Consider the following 17683-nt stretch of genomic DNA (forward strand, 5'->3'; position numbering starts at 1 on the left):
AGCTGGGCACAGATCTAGGATACCAAAAGTCTAATGGACTTCATCTCTGCCTCAGACTCAGTGAACCTCATCATCACCTTCTGGGCTGGACCCTCTGCCTTCTTCAAAGGGGTGGGATTCTCTCATCCTTAATTGTAAAATATCCTCCAGAGTTTAGACTTTCAGAAGAGAAAACCCTGAAAGAAAATGTCTTTAGGTATTTTTTCATTTGAGAGGTGGTCAGAGATTACCAATAGGGAGATCAAAGGCCTGCTTCATTACTCATACAGCTGACTGGGGAGTGTGGTTTTAGATGTGTGGCCAAGTGGGCTTATAAATACTTTATCTCCTGGGAATCAGATGCATCCACTTAGCCGTGGGCGTAGTTGGACAATGTCAGGTCTCCTCGGCAGGGGCAGACCCGACTCAGAAAGGTCACAGTAGGAATGAGTAGAGGTTGTGGCAAGCTGTTTCCCAAAGACAGAGCCTAGGAAAAGTTCCAGTTCCACACTGCAGATAAATTACTTTTCCTGTCATGGTGAGCTGTAAGTCCACAGTAGGGAGGGAAACCAGAGCGATTCTGTAGCCCAACTTCCTGACTATGGGAACCCATGACAAGGAAAGAGTGGTTTCCCCACGGGAACGCTCATTCTCTGATTTGTCCACAGCAGCAGAACCAAAGTAAAGTTAGCAGCAATGAGTATTTCTGCCCAAGTGGTAGGCTTTATGAGTACAGATCCTCTTTTAAAAAAAAATATTTTATTTTCAAGTTACCCCTATACCGCAGGGTGAGAGTCAACCTCACAACCCTGAGATCGAGAGTCACACATTCTACCGACGGAGCCGGGCACACCGTATACTAATACTTTTTAAAAGAAACCAAATTTCTTTCCAAATGTGTAGTTCACAGTGGGTCTTCAAACATATTTATTATGTACGCCTGCACAAGCAGCTGAATGGTGACTTTCATGTTATTTCCCTACACAGAAACCTTTAAATGACGCACTTTAATTTATAAATCAAAGTGGTGTTTTCTTATCCAATCTAGAGCTTTCATATCTGGTCCTAGCAAATCTTTCCACATTATATTCTACACTTGACCAACAGAATCTTCCAATTCTAATCCGCAGGGGCTAATGGCATGCTCGTTTTCATTTCTAATTGTTTGGATCATATTGTTTTCCTTCCTCTCTCATTCTATAATACCCAGTTCTATTCTATTTCCTTCCTACCCATTCTATAATACCCAGTTGAAATTTCACTTTTTCACTTGAATTCAGGAGGATGGGTAAAATAGGTGATGGGGATTGAAGAGAACACTTATCATGTTGAGCAGTTGAAAATTGTTGAAAGTAACATAATGGACTTGAAACTAACATGACACTGTATGCTAACTATAACAGAAATAAAATGAAAAACATGAATGAATGAATAAATAAATAAATAAATTCTTAATCGAATTACACAAGATTTCTTTTTTTCCCCCAGACTGCTATGACTTATACTGACTTGTCCAATTCAATCGTTTTTTTTCCCCAAATGTTTCCTTGCATGGATATTGAATTTTTCAGGTGTATACGTGTTTTCCCTTTAATGAGTAGGAGTCTGGAAGATAAGAAACATACCTACTTTTTTTTTTTTTTTTAACTTTCTCTCATGCCTAGAAGAACACTGAGCAGGCAATAGTGGCTCAGTTCATCTCCTGAGTGTGTGATACATAAACAAAAACCTGATGTGCTGTGTCATTTCCTGCCTGTGCTCTGCTGTTTAATGACCAGCAGAACATCCTTCACAGCGAGTTATGCTTCTGAGTCAAGCCGCATTGTAATCAAACATTCTCCAAATGAAGTCAGAATTTAAACTCCAGTCACTGTTGTCTCCTTCCGAGCAGAGATGACTATTTTTCTCAGGCAATTCTGAGACATAACCCTTCATCAAAATTAGCACCTAATTATTATTAGTAGCAGTACATCAATTAAAATGAATACATAATTTTATATCAGTTTAGTTTGCACATTACATGGTACCTTCTCCTTGCTTTAGCTTTAGAATATGCTTATGTCATACAGTAAAACTGGGGGCAGAAATTTTTACATTTTTAGATGGCAACTTGCAATGATATCATATGTCTAAAAATGTATAAAAACTTGGTTAATTAATTCCATTTCTATAGCCTAAGGAAACAAAAGTATGTGCAAAATTTAGTTAAGGATGTTGTTTATTGGGGCATTATTTATAAGGATGAGAAGTCGAAAACTAGTTCTATGTCAAGAAATAGTAATTGAGGGGTGCCTGGGTGGCTCAGTCAGCTCAGTGTCCAACTTCGGCTCAGGTCATGATCTCCCAGTTTGTGAGCTCAAGCCCCGGGTCAGGCTCGTGCTGACAGCTCAGAGCCTGGAGCCTGCTTCAGACTCTGTGTCTCCCTCTCTCTCTGCCCCTTCCCCACTCATATTCTCTCTCAAAAATAAATAAACATTAAAGAAAAATAGTAATTGATAAAATTAAATTCTGATATGTGTATTATATATATGTGTGCATTATATACAAATATATGGTTACTAAAAGCATGCAAAATAATTTTATCAACATGTAGATAAGTTATGGTAATAAATGGTTGATGAACACCATGGATGATATATCATATTAAAAATATGAAATATACAAATAAAAAAATGGAGGAAGGTGCAAAACCTTTGCACAAAGGCGGTACTGTGTTACTTGGTGAGTGGGGTAATACATGTTTTTTTCTTCTATTCAATTACTAGTAATCCTATAATTATTTTGCTTAGCTTGGGGTTGCTTTGCCAATACTTAAAATTGGAGACAATTTTAAATTTAAACCTAAGTATTAAAGTATGTTATTGTCAAGAGAATTTGAAAAATATGCATTCAATAAATTTAACTATGGTTGTGAATGCTCAGTTAACTTCGGTGGTAGGGATGTGGGATGGGGCGGACCTATTTCCACGGTAAATGAGCTCTAGGTCATAAGAAAGGAAAAGGTTACCAAGGTTTGAAAAATATCCTCTACCTGTGACCACTGGGAAAAAGTGCATCATTTTCCAGAAGCAAATGGCCTCTATGCACAGTAATCTGCTTCAGCAATCTGTACAGTTTTATTTGCCTCCTCCCAATGATGTACATACTAATTTGTCATGAAAATTCCCTCGTGTGCTATGGAGGTCACAGAGTTAATGACAGAGGCAAGGTTTACAGGCAGTTCTTCCTTTCTACAAACAATGATAAACTGTCATATTCTGCTTATTATAAATACGTTTGAAAATTGCAATGAAAAAATAAATATTTTCACAAAGAGAATGAAGGCAATAAGAAGAAAAGACTAGATTGGTGTTTATGAAAGATGTCTGTAGAGTTTATAACAACAATAGTTATTATTGTCATAGTACCTTTATCCTGTCTTTATGAGAACAGTTTAAACAATAATTCATTAAGATTTGTAAGTGGATTTAAGGAATGACTCACTGTTACTCTGTTCTTTAGTGTCTGAGCCCTTATGTATATCCTACTGATTTTTACATGTATTTACTGAGTGCCTGCTGTGTGTTTCCAATCCTGTGCTGAGGTTTAGTAGTGAAGAGTCCCTGCTCTTAAGAAATTGAGGATTCCAGGGGCACCAGGGTGGCTCAGTCAGTTAGGCGTTCGACTTCGGCTCAGGTCATGATCTCATGGTTTGTGAGTTCAAGCCCCACATCAGGCTCTGTGCTGACAGCTCAGAGCCTAGAGCCTGCTTTGGATTCTGCGTCTCCTTCTCTCTGCCCCTCCTCCACTTGTGCTCTGTCTCTCTCTCTCAAAAATAAATAAATGTAAAAAAAAAATAAAAAAAAAAGAAATTGAGGATATTCCAGGGGTGCCTGGGTGGCTCAGTCACTTGAGCATCTGACTCCTGATTTAGGCTCAGGTCATGATCCTGGGGTCATGGGAAAGAACCCTGTATCGGGCTCTGTGTTGAGCATGGAGCCTGCTTGGGATTCTCTCTCTCTCTCTCTCTCTCTCTCTCTCTTTCTGTCTCCCTCTGCCTGTATCCCCCCCTCAGGCTCCCTCTCTATCTCTGAAATAAAATAATAATAATAATTAATAATAATAATAAAACAAAATTAAGAAAATAAATTGAGGATTCCAATTTGTATTCGCATGTTTTTTACTATAAGCTAACATTCTTGGCTCTTAGCACACTCCCATGGTGTTTTACACGGGTTGTTTTGGAAAGAAATAATAGTAGAGGCTTTTCCCTTATTTGCATAACGCCATCACAGGAAGGTCTCCAGACCAAGCCTTTGCAAATCTGAGATGCCTGAGCACAACCCACAGAAGAAACCCTTGGGAATCAGTATCCTGGGAAACCTCAACCAGCTAAATCTTCCATGTCTTACTGCTTTAACCACACTTTGCCTAATATATCCTGCCTCAGGCTTTAATATCTTTGATCCATCCCACCTTCTTTCCCAACGGGGGGGCCTTTTCTTGGCAGGCTCCTGAAATCCCATCAGAAATGTCCCTTCTTCAATGGAACTTCTCTCATCTCACTACCTAAATTAGGTCTCCTCTGGTTATTTTTGGTCTAACCATCTGCACCCCTCTCTGTTTGTTCCTTTCCTAGCAAAAATGACAGCCTGTAAACATCTTGTTCATTTCCTATTTACTCATGTATTGTCATCACATCTATTAGACTGTAAGCTGCATGGGGGCAGTGATTATGTTCACCTTCATTACTGAATCCCTAATTCCTGGCATAATTTATAGACATCTAAGAGACACTCTGTAACTATTATTTGAATTAAAAAAAAAATGAATCAATTAACTGGCTGACTACCATCACCTTCCTTTGGCAGAGAGTTTCCCAGAAGTTCTCTCTGGAATGTTGGCAAAACTTTGGTTTGTCCCTCTTGAAGCACATTGCGAACCGACCTCTGTATATGAGTGATTGTCTCCATGCAAAGACTATCTTAAGTGCTGTCTTCCTGAGCAGCGTACTGTGAGTGGGACGGGTCCATTTAAAAGATTTGGGCATGTGACAGAAATGTAATATTCAATTTTAAAGCAAACTCAAAGAGGTTAATTATCTTTTCCAAGGTCAATGTTCGAATCTGGATTTGTCTGACGTTAAAGCCTGGGCTGCGTCCATGCCAAACAAAAGCCCTGGCTGATGTAATGAGATTGAATTTCTTATCTGCCGACTTCAATCCCAAATGGCATTGTATTCTGCACCTCTGGAAGAGAAAAAAAAAAAAAAAAAATGGGAGGAGAATTGTTGCTAGGCAACCAAGGTACCAGGATGTCCTGGTTGCAGCATAATCGGTTGGAATCTGGCAAATCTCCCAGATTAGAATAGCAGGAATAATTATTTATCTGGCCTTTAATATCCTCTCAGGGTTGCCTTGAATTCCAGTCTCTCATACGAAAATTGTAAACATTGTTTTCAATTTCACATCATCCAAAATGTAATTATGTTCCTCGGGATAATGTAAAACTCTATTGGCTAATGATTTAACCTATTGATGAGTTTCTCCCAAATTATAGTATTATGGCCCTGGGAGAGTTTCTGCGTGAGCCATGATTTTCAAAAAGGAAGTTTTCTTCGTTTTAAGATGGTTTTATGTCACTTGAATGAAATCGCACATCCAGACAATTCCATGACTATTAAATTCTGTAAATATAACGAGTAATTCTGATTCGTTTCAGCAGTAGATGTAAACTGATAGTCGTTAATCAGTCTCACATTCCCAAGGAAGATACTAAGCCAGCCGTGCAGAACATCCAAAGAGAGGTTCCAAAACTATTGTGTGACACTTATGCACTCCCTGCAAATACAGAAGGTTTGAAATCAAAGTGGCGAGGAGAGTTCAAGATGGTTAAGCCTCCTCTGGAACCAAGCTGTGCTGCTGCGTGCCCACCCCTCCACACCCCACAGTCACAGTGAAAGGGTGAGAGCCATTTATTCACCTTAAGACTAGTGAGGGGAACTTCAACCACCCACCAAAACAAGTTGCTGTGGGCCCCCTGCATTCGAAGGACAAAGTGAACCAATAATGGCTTTTACCTGAAAAATCTCAGTTGTTTGGGTGCCTGGGTGGCTCAGTCAGTTAAGTGTCCAACTCTTGACTTTGGCTCAGGTCATGATCTCATGGTTCATGGGATAGAGAGAGCCCCACATCGGGCTCCATGCTGACAGTGCAGAGCCTGCTTGGGATTCTCCATCTCCGTCTCTCTCTGCCCCCTGCTTGCTCATGCTGTCTCTCTCTCTCTGTCTCTCTCTCAAAATAAATGAATAAACTTGAAAAGAAAGAAAAATCTAGGTGGTCATAAACTGCCCTAAGCAACCTTAAATCAGAGCTGGGAGTAAATTTTGAAAAGCAACCACACAGGCACTGATTACAGTTCTAAGGTTATGTGTGTCCCATGGATCCGTGGGCCAGACCTGAGAAGGATGAGAAGGGTGCCCGATGCCTCTCATCAGAGGGCCCCCTGGAGGGGCAGAAAGACCTCCTGAGAAAGATGCTAGAGGTGTTCAAAATTGTGTAGCTGGGGACAAAGTAAGGAGTCATGAATGGCCAGCCGGAAATAGCAGTTCCCAGTCATGGGAAATAGGACCAATGTCTGTAACCGCTCTAAGACAGAAAATGCCAGTATCTGGCTGAGTCAAGAGAGGAGAAGTTACTCTCAGCCCTTTCTACTGTAGGCCTCCAGCTGGAGCAGGGCCAAGCTGGGAGACAGAAGGCCTTTAACTGTTAATCAACACTCCGGCTGAGATTGTTACACTAAACTAGACGTTTTAATTACTAAACAAACTCCGTTTGGGAGTACAAAGTAGCTGAAGGTCTCTTCACTATGACAGTGTCCAGAAGAGGTATGGAGCCTGTCTTAGAGTGCGTGGAGAAGAACCAGCTCCAGAGTGGCATTCCTGAACAATGAGGGGAAATAACATAATGGTTTTCTTTGTTTCTTTCGATCCTGCTCCTTCGTGCCCCTGGTTTCCCATGTCTTCCTAATTGGGAAAGCTCCACTTGGCGTTCCTGGACTTTTTGACATAATTTCAGACACTTGATAAATGAATCCCCTAGTCCACAGAAAATAAACGGTGAGTGGTAGGGAGGGTGATAAAGAGTCACGGTAAAATGAAACACAGTGACAAAAATTAGACATGGTAGACACCACTCAAACTCCGTAGTATTTGTGAGTTTTCATCAAATACAGCAAAGGCTCATTAATGTGAGGTAGCCAAGCAGAACTGACAGGCTGTCTTGCATGTGCCAGGCATCCACTGACACTGACACTGCTTGTGATGCCCTGGACCAGAGCTTCTCTGTGGGGGTGCTGCCAATGGGGTACAGCTGGGTCAAGCCAGAGAGGACAGAGGTTGACACACCCTTGCCTCTTCCCCCCCCCCCCCCCCGGTAAGCTGCTCAGATATGATCATTTCTACACTTGCCCTGATTTGCAAAATGTTGAGAAGGAGTCCTCTAGGCAATTCTGTGAGCTGGATATGAATACTCCTATTTTATAAAGTAGGAAGTGAAAGCTCATAGAGATGCCCAGTAAATTAGCACTAAAGAACTAACGTTCAATATAACTTAAACCCTCCACCATATATATTTTTCCAAATTAGCTGCAGATTATGAGGCTGCTGCTTTTCACTATGATTACAAAGCATGACTTGGAGAATGATATTTCCAGAGTGCAGTATAACACCTTGATTAGAGCTTTTGAGCAATCTAATATTATTTATTTGTATATAACTGATAGGTATATTCACTGTAAATAAGAACTAACGCTGTATGTAAGGCATTATTCTAGGTATCTTATATGTGTTCCTTTATTTAATCATAAAAAATCAATGGGAGACACCATTTTTACCCTCATATTACAGAGGAGGAAACTGATACAAGGAGAGTATAAGGAACTCATATGACACAGTAAAGTAAGCAGAATCAGGATGCAGGCTTAGCTGGTCTGACCTCAGAAGCGGGGCACCTAACAACAACTGAACACTGCCTTTTTTTACTGGATAAATATTGAATTAATATATAAGTGACAAAAGCCATGGAGAAAAGAGGGTAATTAAAGTTAAAGTCAATGACATATCAGTTATTTTAAGGTTATTTGGTCACAAATTGGAATTCATATAAAGTAATTTGGGTAACGAAAAACAAATAACCCAGTGAAGAAATGGGCAGAAAACATGAATAGACACTTCTCTAAAGAAGACATCCGGATGGCCAACAGGCACATGAAAAGATGTTCAACGTCGCTCCTTATCAGGGAAATACAAATCAAAACCACACTCAGATATCACCTCACGCCAGTCAGAGTGGCCAAAATGAACAAAGCAGGAGACTATAGATGCTGGAGAGGATGTGGAGAAACAGGAACCCTCTTGCACTGTTGGTGGGAATGCAAATTGGTGCAGCCGCTCTGGAAAGCAGTGTGGAGGTTCCTCAGAAAATTAAAAATAGACCTACCCTATGACCCAGCAATAGCACTGCTAGGAATTTACCCAAGGGATACAGGAATACTGATGCATAGGGGCACTTGTACCCCAATGTTTATAGCAGCACTCTCAACAACAGCCAAATTGTGGAAAGAGCCTAAATGTCCATCAACTGATGAATGGATAAGGAAATTGTGGTTTATATACACAATGGAATACTACGTGGAAATGAGAAAGAATGAAATATGGCCTTTTGTAGCAACGTGGATGGAACTGGAGAGTGTGATGCTAAGTGAAATAAGCCATACAGAGAAAGACAGATACCATATGGTTTCACTCTTATGTGGATCCTGAGAAACTTAACAGAAACCCATGGGGGAGGGAAAGGAAAAAAAAAAAAAAGAGGTTAGATTGGAAGAGAGCCAAAGCATAAGAGACTATTAAAAACTGAGAACAAACTGAGGGTTGATGGGGGGTGGGAGGGAGGGGAGGGTGGGTGATGGGTATTGAGGAGGGCACCTTTTGGGATGAGCACTGGGTGTTGTATGGAAACCAATTTGACAATAAATTTCATATATTGAAAAAAAATAAAATAAAAAAAAATTCAAAAAAAAAATAATTTGGGTAAGAAAAACTCTCTAAGGTGGGACAGAGCAGAGCAAGCACCAGGTGGTAGGAAAGCAATAATGACACTCTTAGACTGTAGAATTAGAGCCACATTTCAAATCCATGCTTACCACTATGTGGTCTTGGACAAATTCTTTCTCAGATTTAAGCTTCACTTCCTTCCTTATAAATCTGGGTGATTGTAATACCCTGGGATCATTGGATGACGTTATGTAGGTAAAGAGCTTAGCACAACATTGCCACATAACAAGCAGTCAATGGTAGTTAACATCATCATATGTCTCAAATAAAAACATGCTATAAATAATAACGGCAGTAGCAATACTTTACTTTTCAAAATATTGAGAAAAATTGTTACAAAGATTAAGATTATAATCTTAAATTTAACATGGTAAAGCAAAAATATCCAGATCTGAATAATTTTTGCCCTTCCATCCATTGACAATACAGAGCAGAAACCAATTCACTAACCTCTGTAACTTTGAGAAACTGATCATCTTTCTAAGCTGTAGTTTATTTATACATTAAATAAAATAAATACTGTCACCCAGGAATATGAAAATAAAATAATGAGACTGTAAAGCTTATTTTGTAAACTGTAATATATATGTTATATACACACACATATACAATATACATACATATATACACACAGGGGTAAAGAATTGTTGTTATAGGAAAATGTAGGTCATAATAAGGAGTTGTAGAGGGTCAGTCTTCAACAAGAATACCAGTGCTCAAATTTGAATTTCCAATGTTGTTTACTTTTGTCTCAAAATGACATCTATTTATTTGAAATGATACACTTACCAGACAAAAACATGTATGTTTACTACATTTCCAAAATATCAGTACTTGTTATACAGAGATCATATTTTGTTACTCTAGAATCTTAGGTTGAAATGGTGTGGGCTTTAAGAATGATGAGGTTTTTATTTATAATTAAGATGATCTCACTGCGTGATTTTAGCATATGATTTAATCTTTCTATGCTTTCAGTGTGATGGGGGTTATAAAACTTACTCTTTCTACACTATGTTTCAGTGAAATAGTTTGCCTGACCGTATGTTGAGCCCTTCAAACTGTTGGTGCTTTTCAATCGTATTGGGCCATTTTGAGTATTTCCTATGTGTTTGAGAGGAGGGCATTGACCAAATCAGATGGGGAAAGATAGTTATTTCAACTCGACTTATACTCACTCAGCCCTTACAATATGCCTATCAGTGACTCTCCACTCTATTAGTATTTGCTGCTTGTAATTTCTACCTAATACCAGTTTCCTTATCCAACTCTTTTCACTGTAATTATAATATTGGAACTATTTTAGCAAGGGGCCAGGGGGTGTGGTTAGAATCTGGAAGATTCCAGATTAATGGTTTATTCACTATGTATGCAGCATCACTTGGGAGATGGGATCTCTGTGGGAAGATGGAATGAGTAGCAGTAGATGGGTGTCCAAGTTTATAGGCCCAGGGCAAGGGTGAGCTGGTCAATCTCTAATCATGGACTCTGGAAGGGAGGGCAGATTTGAGTGTTTGCCAATTTCTGTTGTGTAAATGCTCCCCCACTTTGGCTGATTTCAAGCTACTAACATAATCTAATTGAACAGGAAGTTGGGAGTCTATGAGCATAAGTAACTCTCTTGAGTCAGTGTGGTCCAGGCTCCCATACAACACTGGATCTGGGGCATGACATGTAGAAGGAAAAAGCACTGTGCTTGTCCTGCCCCCCCCCCAAAAAAAAAAAACACTCGCAAGATTTGCTTTTTAGAAAGAAATGATGAGAACCAAAACCACATTTGTTATCTTTCCATCCCAAAACTAGAGAATTTCTGAGAACAATAATTTGAAGCTTTATTTTCATGGTTTCACCATCTTATTTAGGAAAATCACAGTTATACAAAGTCTCCCATCCCTCTTACAAGATATGTCCTCCTTTATATTCTGGCACTAATGAACTTTAATTGCCTTTTTTTTTTTTTTAGCTAGGAATTTCTTTTCTATTTTTCATTTTTTTAAATAAGGGTGCAATTGTGGCAATTGGGCTGTTGCATTTACTTATTTTTCTGGATGAATGTAATTATTTTGCTCCATATAACATAATATTTCTTTGGTTTTTTAAGTATGAAAGGAGTCAAGACATTTAAAGCTGGGGCTGAGGTTATTTTTTCTAAATATAAGATTGTTATTCCTTTTTCAAAAATGTTTATTTATTTTGAGAAAGAGAGAGAGAGTATGTGATTAAGAAAGGGCAGAGAGGGGCGCCTGGGTGGCTCAGTCGGTTGAGCGACCGACTTCGGCTCAGGTCACGATCTCGTGGTTCGTGAGTTCGAGCCCCGCGTCGGGCTCTGGGCTGATGGCTCAGAGCCTGGAGCCTGCTTCCGATTCTGTGTCTCCCTCTCTCTCTGGCCCTCCCCCGTTCATGCTCTGTCTCTCTCTGTCCCCAAAATAAATAAACGTTAAAAAAAAAAATTAAAAAAATAAAATAAAATAAAATAATAAAAAATTAAAAAAAAAAAAAAAAAAAAAGAAAGGGCAGAGAGAAAGAGAGAAAAACAATCCCAAGCAGGCTCTGCATTGCCAGCACAAAGTCCAATGTGGGTCCAATCTCATGAACCATGAGATCATGACCTGAGCCTAAATCAAGAGTTGGATGCTTAACCGATGGAGCCACCCAGGTGCCCCTAAGAATGTTATCCTTGAATTGTGGTTTATATATACAATGGAATACTACTTGGCAATGAGAAAGAATGAAATATGGCCTTTTGTAGCAATGTGGATGGAACTGGATAGTATTATGCTAAGTGATATAAGTCACACAGAGAAAGACAGATACCATATGATTTCACTCATATGTGGATCCTGAGAAACTCAACAGAAGACCAGGAGGGGAGGAGAAGCGGGGGGGGGGGGAGAAGTTACAGAGAGTGAAGGAGGCAAACCATAAGAGACTCTTAAATACTGAGAATAAACTGAGGGTTGATGGGGGGGAGGGGTGATGGGCATTGAGGAGGGCACCTGTTGGGATGAGCACTGGGTGTTGTATGGAAACCAATCTGACAATAAATTTCATATTAAAAAAAAAAGAATGTTATTGTTGGATAGTAAGGTTCTTACACAGCCAATGAGTTTAGTCACTGTAACATTGTGATGCATATGTTCATAGAACATCCTGGCTGCACTTGTGAGTTTTGGCAGTGAAAAGCAGACACAAATCTCTGAATGGTCATTCCAATCTAGGTGGGAAGATCCAAAGATTAATACCATATGATACCAAAGATACGACATATGAAAGACATGGTGGATAAACTGGACTTTTTGAAAATCAAAAACTTCCACTCTGTGAAAGATAATATCAAGAGAATGAGAACAAATCAGAGACTGGGAGAAAATATTTGCAAAAGACCCATCTGATAAAGGACTGTTTTCTGAAATACACAAAGAACTCTTAAAAGCAACAATGAGAAAACAAGCAACCTAACTTAAAAATGGGCCAAAGATTTAAACAGACACCTTGCCCAACAACAGATACAGATGGCAAATGTGCACATGGAAAGATGCTCCACATCATGTCATCAGGGAAATGTAAGTTAAAACAAAAATGAGATACCATTATATACCTGTTAAAATGGTCAAAATGCAACATGAACTGAACATACTCCACATGTGACCCAGCAACTTCACTTCTTGTTGTCCGTCCAAAGGAATTGAAAATTGATGTCCACATAAAAACCTGCAGTATAAGCATTAAAAATGTTTCTAGAAGAAACATTTATTCATACTTGCCAAAAGTTGTAAGCACTCAAGATGACCTTTTCTTTCTTGATTAACTTCTTTGTTTCAAATTTTTATTTAAATTCTAGTTAGTTAACATATAGTGTAATATTGGCTTCAGGAGTAGAACTTAGTGATTCATCACTTACATATAACACCCAGTGATCATCATAACAAGAGCCCTCCTTAATGCCCATCACCCATTTAGCCCATCCCCTGCCCTCCACTCTCCGTCAACCCTCAGTGTGTTCTCTATAGTTGAGTTTTTCATGGTTTGGCTCTCTCTCTCTCTCTCTCTCTCTGTTTTTTTTTTTTTTTTTTTCTTCCTATATGTTCATCTGTTCTGGTTTTTTTTTTTTTTCAAGTGGTCCTTTAGTAGGAAAATGGATAAATAAACTGGTGCAGCCAGGCAATGGAATATTATTCAGCATTAAAAAGATCTAAGCTAAAAGCCATGAAAATACATGAAGGAACCCTAAATGCACATTACAAAGGGAAAGAAGTCAATCTGAGAAGGCTACATACTGAATGATTTCACTGATACAACATTCTGGAAACAACCAAACTGTAGAGAATCAATGGTTGCCAGGGGAAGGGGAGAGAAGGCATAAATAGGCAGAATACGGAGGATTTTTAGGGCAGTAAAAATACCCTGTATGATATTTTAATAATGAATACATGGCACTATACATTTGTCCAAACCCGTAGAATGTAGAACATCATGAGCAAACCATAAAGTAGACTATGGGTTTTAGGTGATTATGATGTGTCAGTGTAGTTTCATCCTTGGTAAAAAATGTACCATTTGATGAGTGATGTTGATAATGTGGGAGGCTGTGCATGAGTGGGGTACAGGAGAAGTCCTGCACCTCCCTCTCAATTTTGTGGTAAACCTGAAAAAATGTTATAAATTTTTCTTTTTTTTCCAAAAAGAGAAAGGAGGGGCTCCTGGGTGACTCAGTCGGTTGAGTGACCGATTTCGGCTCAGGTCATGATCTCATGGTTTGTGGGTTCGAGCCCCGTGTCAGGCTCTGTGCTGACAGCTCAGAGCCTGGAGCCTGCTTCAGATTCTGTGTCTCCCCCTCTCTCTGCCCCTCCCCTGCTCATGCTCTCTCACTGTCTCTCAATAATAAATAAAACATTAAAAAGAATTCAAAAAGAGAAAGGAAAAATAACTAATGCCACAGAAGATCCTAGAACAATGTATTCCCTTCATAATATTATCTTTATCCAGTCAGGTTGCCACTGATAAATCCAATGGAATCATACAATAGCACCAAATTGATACAAACAGCATTTCTCCTCCAATGATAAGTTGTTCTGGCAGTTGGCGACAGGGTTGGGGGTCTCCTGACCCATAGTCCAGTGTCGTTATTCTATGGCACAGCCTCTCACCTCAGGCACAGATGTGGCTTCTCTCTATAAAAGCTGTGCCAACTAAGATATAACTAGACCTATTCAAGAAGTTGCCACCAGGATCTCAAAAATAGACTGAGTTAGCAGGCTGTTTATCTTTTGCTGTAAACAATGAGTGATTTAGAAGGGCCTGACACCTGAACAAGACACAGTGTGGTTTCCCTTGTTGGCCTGTGTGTTTCTTATGGCCTCCAACTATTATATTTCAGATGCTTGGAACTGACAGAGCCATGGATGTGCAGTAGGCATTGGAGATGCGCAGCATCTTGTGTGAGGGAGAATAATGCCACACTTAGAAGTAGAGATGAGGGGCGCCTGGGTGGCTCAGTCGGTTAAGCCTCCGACTTCAGCTCAGGTCATGATCTCGCGGTCCCTGAGTTCGAGTCCCGCGTCGGGCTCTGGGCTGATGGCTCAGAGCCTGGAGCCTGCTCGGGTTCTGTGTCTCCCTCTCTCTCTGGCCCTCCCCCGTTCATGCTCTGTCTCTCTCTGTCTCAAAAATAAATTAAACGTTAAAAAAAATTTAAAAAAAGAAAGAAGTAGAGATGACAGATGGTTTTAACTGAGGTAAAAGAAAATAGCTTTATTTTCCATGCTGATACCTATATGATTTCATACACATAAAATGAATTTTAATAACTAGCACAGGTGAAAATAAACAAACAATCCTTCTTTGAATTATTTGGGAAGGATCCCCATGGTTCTCAAAAGAGGCACAATGTGTCGTCTTCATGAAGAACCAAGTAAAAACTGTTATACAGAGAACGCCGCAAAAGAGAAAGAGATAACCTTATATTCACTGAAGCCTGGAAGATTCTTCTATTTCTCCCTTACCCAGTCAGGTTTTTTTCCAGTCCCTGGAGCCCCTAAGAAAAAGAGACCCAGTTTCTCGCCACTTGATCAGTCAATTAATCCATCGGCATTTATTTATGTATTTTAAATAAGTATTTCAAATATTCCACCATTTATGAGGCTGTCAAATAAAATCTTTACCGACTGAAAAACTTTTGTTGCAGAATTATCTTTTTGACAAGAACCCAAAAGGATAAAAAAGCTCACATTCTGCATTCAAGCAATTATGTAACAATACCCGCTGTGACACACACACGCATAAGGAATTAGAGGGAGGTAGACTCTTGGATTGTTAAAAGAAAAGAAAGTGACAATAAAATCAAGGCCTCACCTCAGATCCTGAATCACAATGGGCCACATCTGCAGAAATGACAGAATCTTGACATCTGAAGGAACCGTAAGCGATTTTCTCATGACAGCAGTATAAAATTCTTCTTGAAGACAGCCTGGCAAGATTGCAGGAAAGAATTAAAAAAAAAAAAAAAAAATCACAAATTTGGAAATCTCAAGGTCAAAAGACAGCAGAATTTCAATTAATGAAATCATTAAATGTCACTTCATCTTTGGTGGATGGAAATTAGATAAGTTAACAGCATCATGGCATAGCTGTCCTCTCAAGGGTCAGAGGTCCATGGCAGTGCATGTTTACCCAAGACCCTCCCTTCGAGACCCCTCTTCCCAAGATTCACTGTGCGAACATTGTGGGAAACATGTTAAGGAAGCTTTCATGTACATGCAGTTTCACTCTGTGCAATTCAATAGAATGGACACACTTTGAGCAAACAAAAACCTATTAAGAGTTTAAACATATAGTGTTTTCCTGCATTATCATTTTCTGTCCGACAGGAGCATTATGCTCATCTCCTCTCATATCCCAGACAAATCTGTCAGAAATTCCTGTCCAGAACACATCGGAGTCCAAACCACTCCCCACCACCCTCACTGTTACAATGCTCATTGAAGCCACCAGAATCTCTCATCTGGACAATCACCTCCTAACCCGCCTCTCTGCTTTTACCCCTGGTCTTCTCAACGCAGCAGACAAGCTGATCCTGTGATCCTTTTAAAATCTAAAATGCATTTTTAAAAACCCAGCAAGTTACATCATGTTACCCCTGTGTTTAAATACTGCGTTGCGCTCTGAGACAAAGCCCATATCCTCCCGGTGACCTACAATCTGGCTCCTCTCTACCACAGTCTCCCTTGCTCCCTCTGCTCCAGCCCCGCGCAAGCCTCCTCCAGCCTTTGGCCTCTGCTTGGAAGGCTCCGCCCCAGGGAAGGGCGTGGCTAAGTCCCTCCATCAAGAGTCAACTGTCACTTCCTCAACGAGAACTACCCTTCCCACTCCAAATCTCCCCACCCTGCTCTACTTTTTTTCCCTCTCATTTTTAGAGACAAAGTGCACACATGCCCAAGTGGAGGTGGGGGGCGGAGAGGGAGAGAGAGAGCAGGAAAAAGGAAGGGCAAAGGGAGAGAGAGAGAGAGAATCTCAAGCAGCCCACCCCCCTGGGATCACGACCTACGCTGAATTCAAGAATCAGAGGCTTGGGTGCCTGGATGGTTCAGTTGGTCAGGCGTCTGACCCCTGATTTCGGCTCAGGTCATGGTTTCGTGAGTTTGAGCCCCACATCGGGCTCTGTGCTGACAGTGCAGACCATGCTTGGGATTCCCTCTCTCTCCCTTTCCCTCTGGTCCTCCCCCGTTTGTGCTCTCTCTCCCTCTCTCAAAATAAATAAATCGATTTAAAAAAATAAAAAAGAGCCAGAGGCTTAACCAGTTAAACCATCCAGGTGCTTCTTTTCTTTTCTTCTTTTTTTTTTCTTACAGCACTTAGCACCTAGTACTATACTAAACGGCTTGGGTTTTAGTTACTATTAATCATGTCTCATTGTTATAAGTTCCCTGAGGAATGAGGAAGGAGGGTCTTTGAGTCGACCACTGCAGTATAACATTCTGCGCACCTAGTTATTTCTCAAAAAAATACCTATTTGTTGAATGAATAAATTCTAGACAGTGGCATAAAAGCTCCAATCACTGGAGCGCTGGGTTGAAATTTACTTGTAAAAAGACTGTGCTTGCTTGGAAGACATAAGAAAGTAGGGCCACACCATAACGGCATATGAAATAGTTTGCACATTGAGATAAGTGATTATAAACCATGTCATCAACATTTTGAATAGATCATCCAAATTAGGATGTGATGAAGAAATCTCATGTTAGGAAATAAGAAATAATTCGTGAATAAGAGTTAAAATGACCAATCTGCTTAGAACGATTTCTTAATTCATTTACATAAAACGAGGATAATGACATTTGAACAGCCACTCTGTTTTGCAAAAAAAATGTTCTGCGTATTCCATAGTGCTCCTGTTCCTGGTAGTGCTGTTAGTTTATGGGAAGGCTCTCTTCCAGGTTCATTATATATGTTCTCTAATCTTAAAAAAAAAAAAAAAAAAAAAAAAAAAAAAAGGTTAGGGGTGCCTGGGTGACTAAGTTGGTTAAGAGTCTGACTCTTGCTTTCGGCTCAGGTCATGATCCCAGTGTTGTGGGATCAAGCCCCACATCAGGCTCCTCGCTGAGTGTGGAACCTGCT

The 17683-nt window shown here is 40.0% G+C and overlaps 1 long non-coding RNA gene across 1 annotated transcript; it reads right to left on the minus strand.

Moving 5' to 3' along the window:
* Positions 1-14791: 14791 nt before the first annotated feature.
* On the minus strand, positions 14792-16334 carry LOC109262222 (uncharacterized). Its single transcript, XR_002077670.2, has 2 exons — positions 16265-16334; positions 14792-15536 (listed from the first exon to the last, which is right to left on the minus strand). It is a non-coding gene; the product is annotated as an uncharacterized LOC109262222 (long non-coding RNA).
* Between the last annotated feature and the right edge of the window lie 1349 nt (positions 16335-17683).

This window comes from Panthera pardus, unplaced genomic scaffold, assembly GCF_024362965.1.
Source record: "Panthera pardus isolate Hobbes unplaced genomic scaffold, ASM2436296v1 HiC_scaffold_13, whole genome shotgun sequence".
Classification (NCBI taxonomy): domain Eukaryota; kingdom Metazoa; phylum Chordata; class Mammalia; order Carnivora; family Felidae; genus Panthera; species Panthera pardus.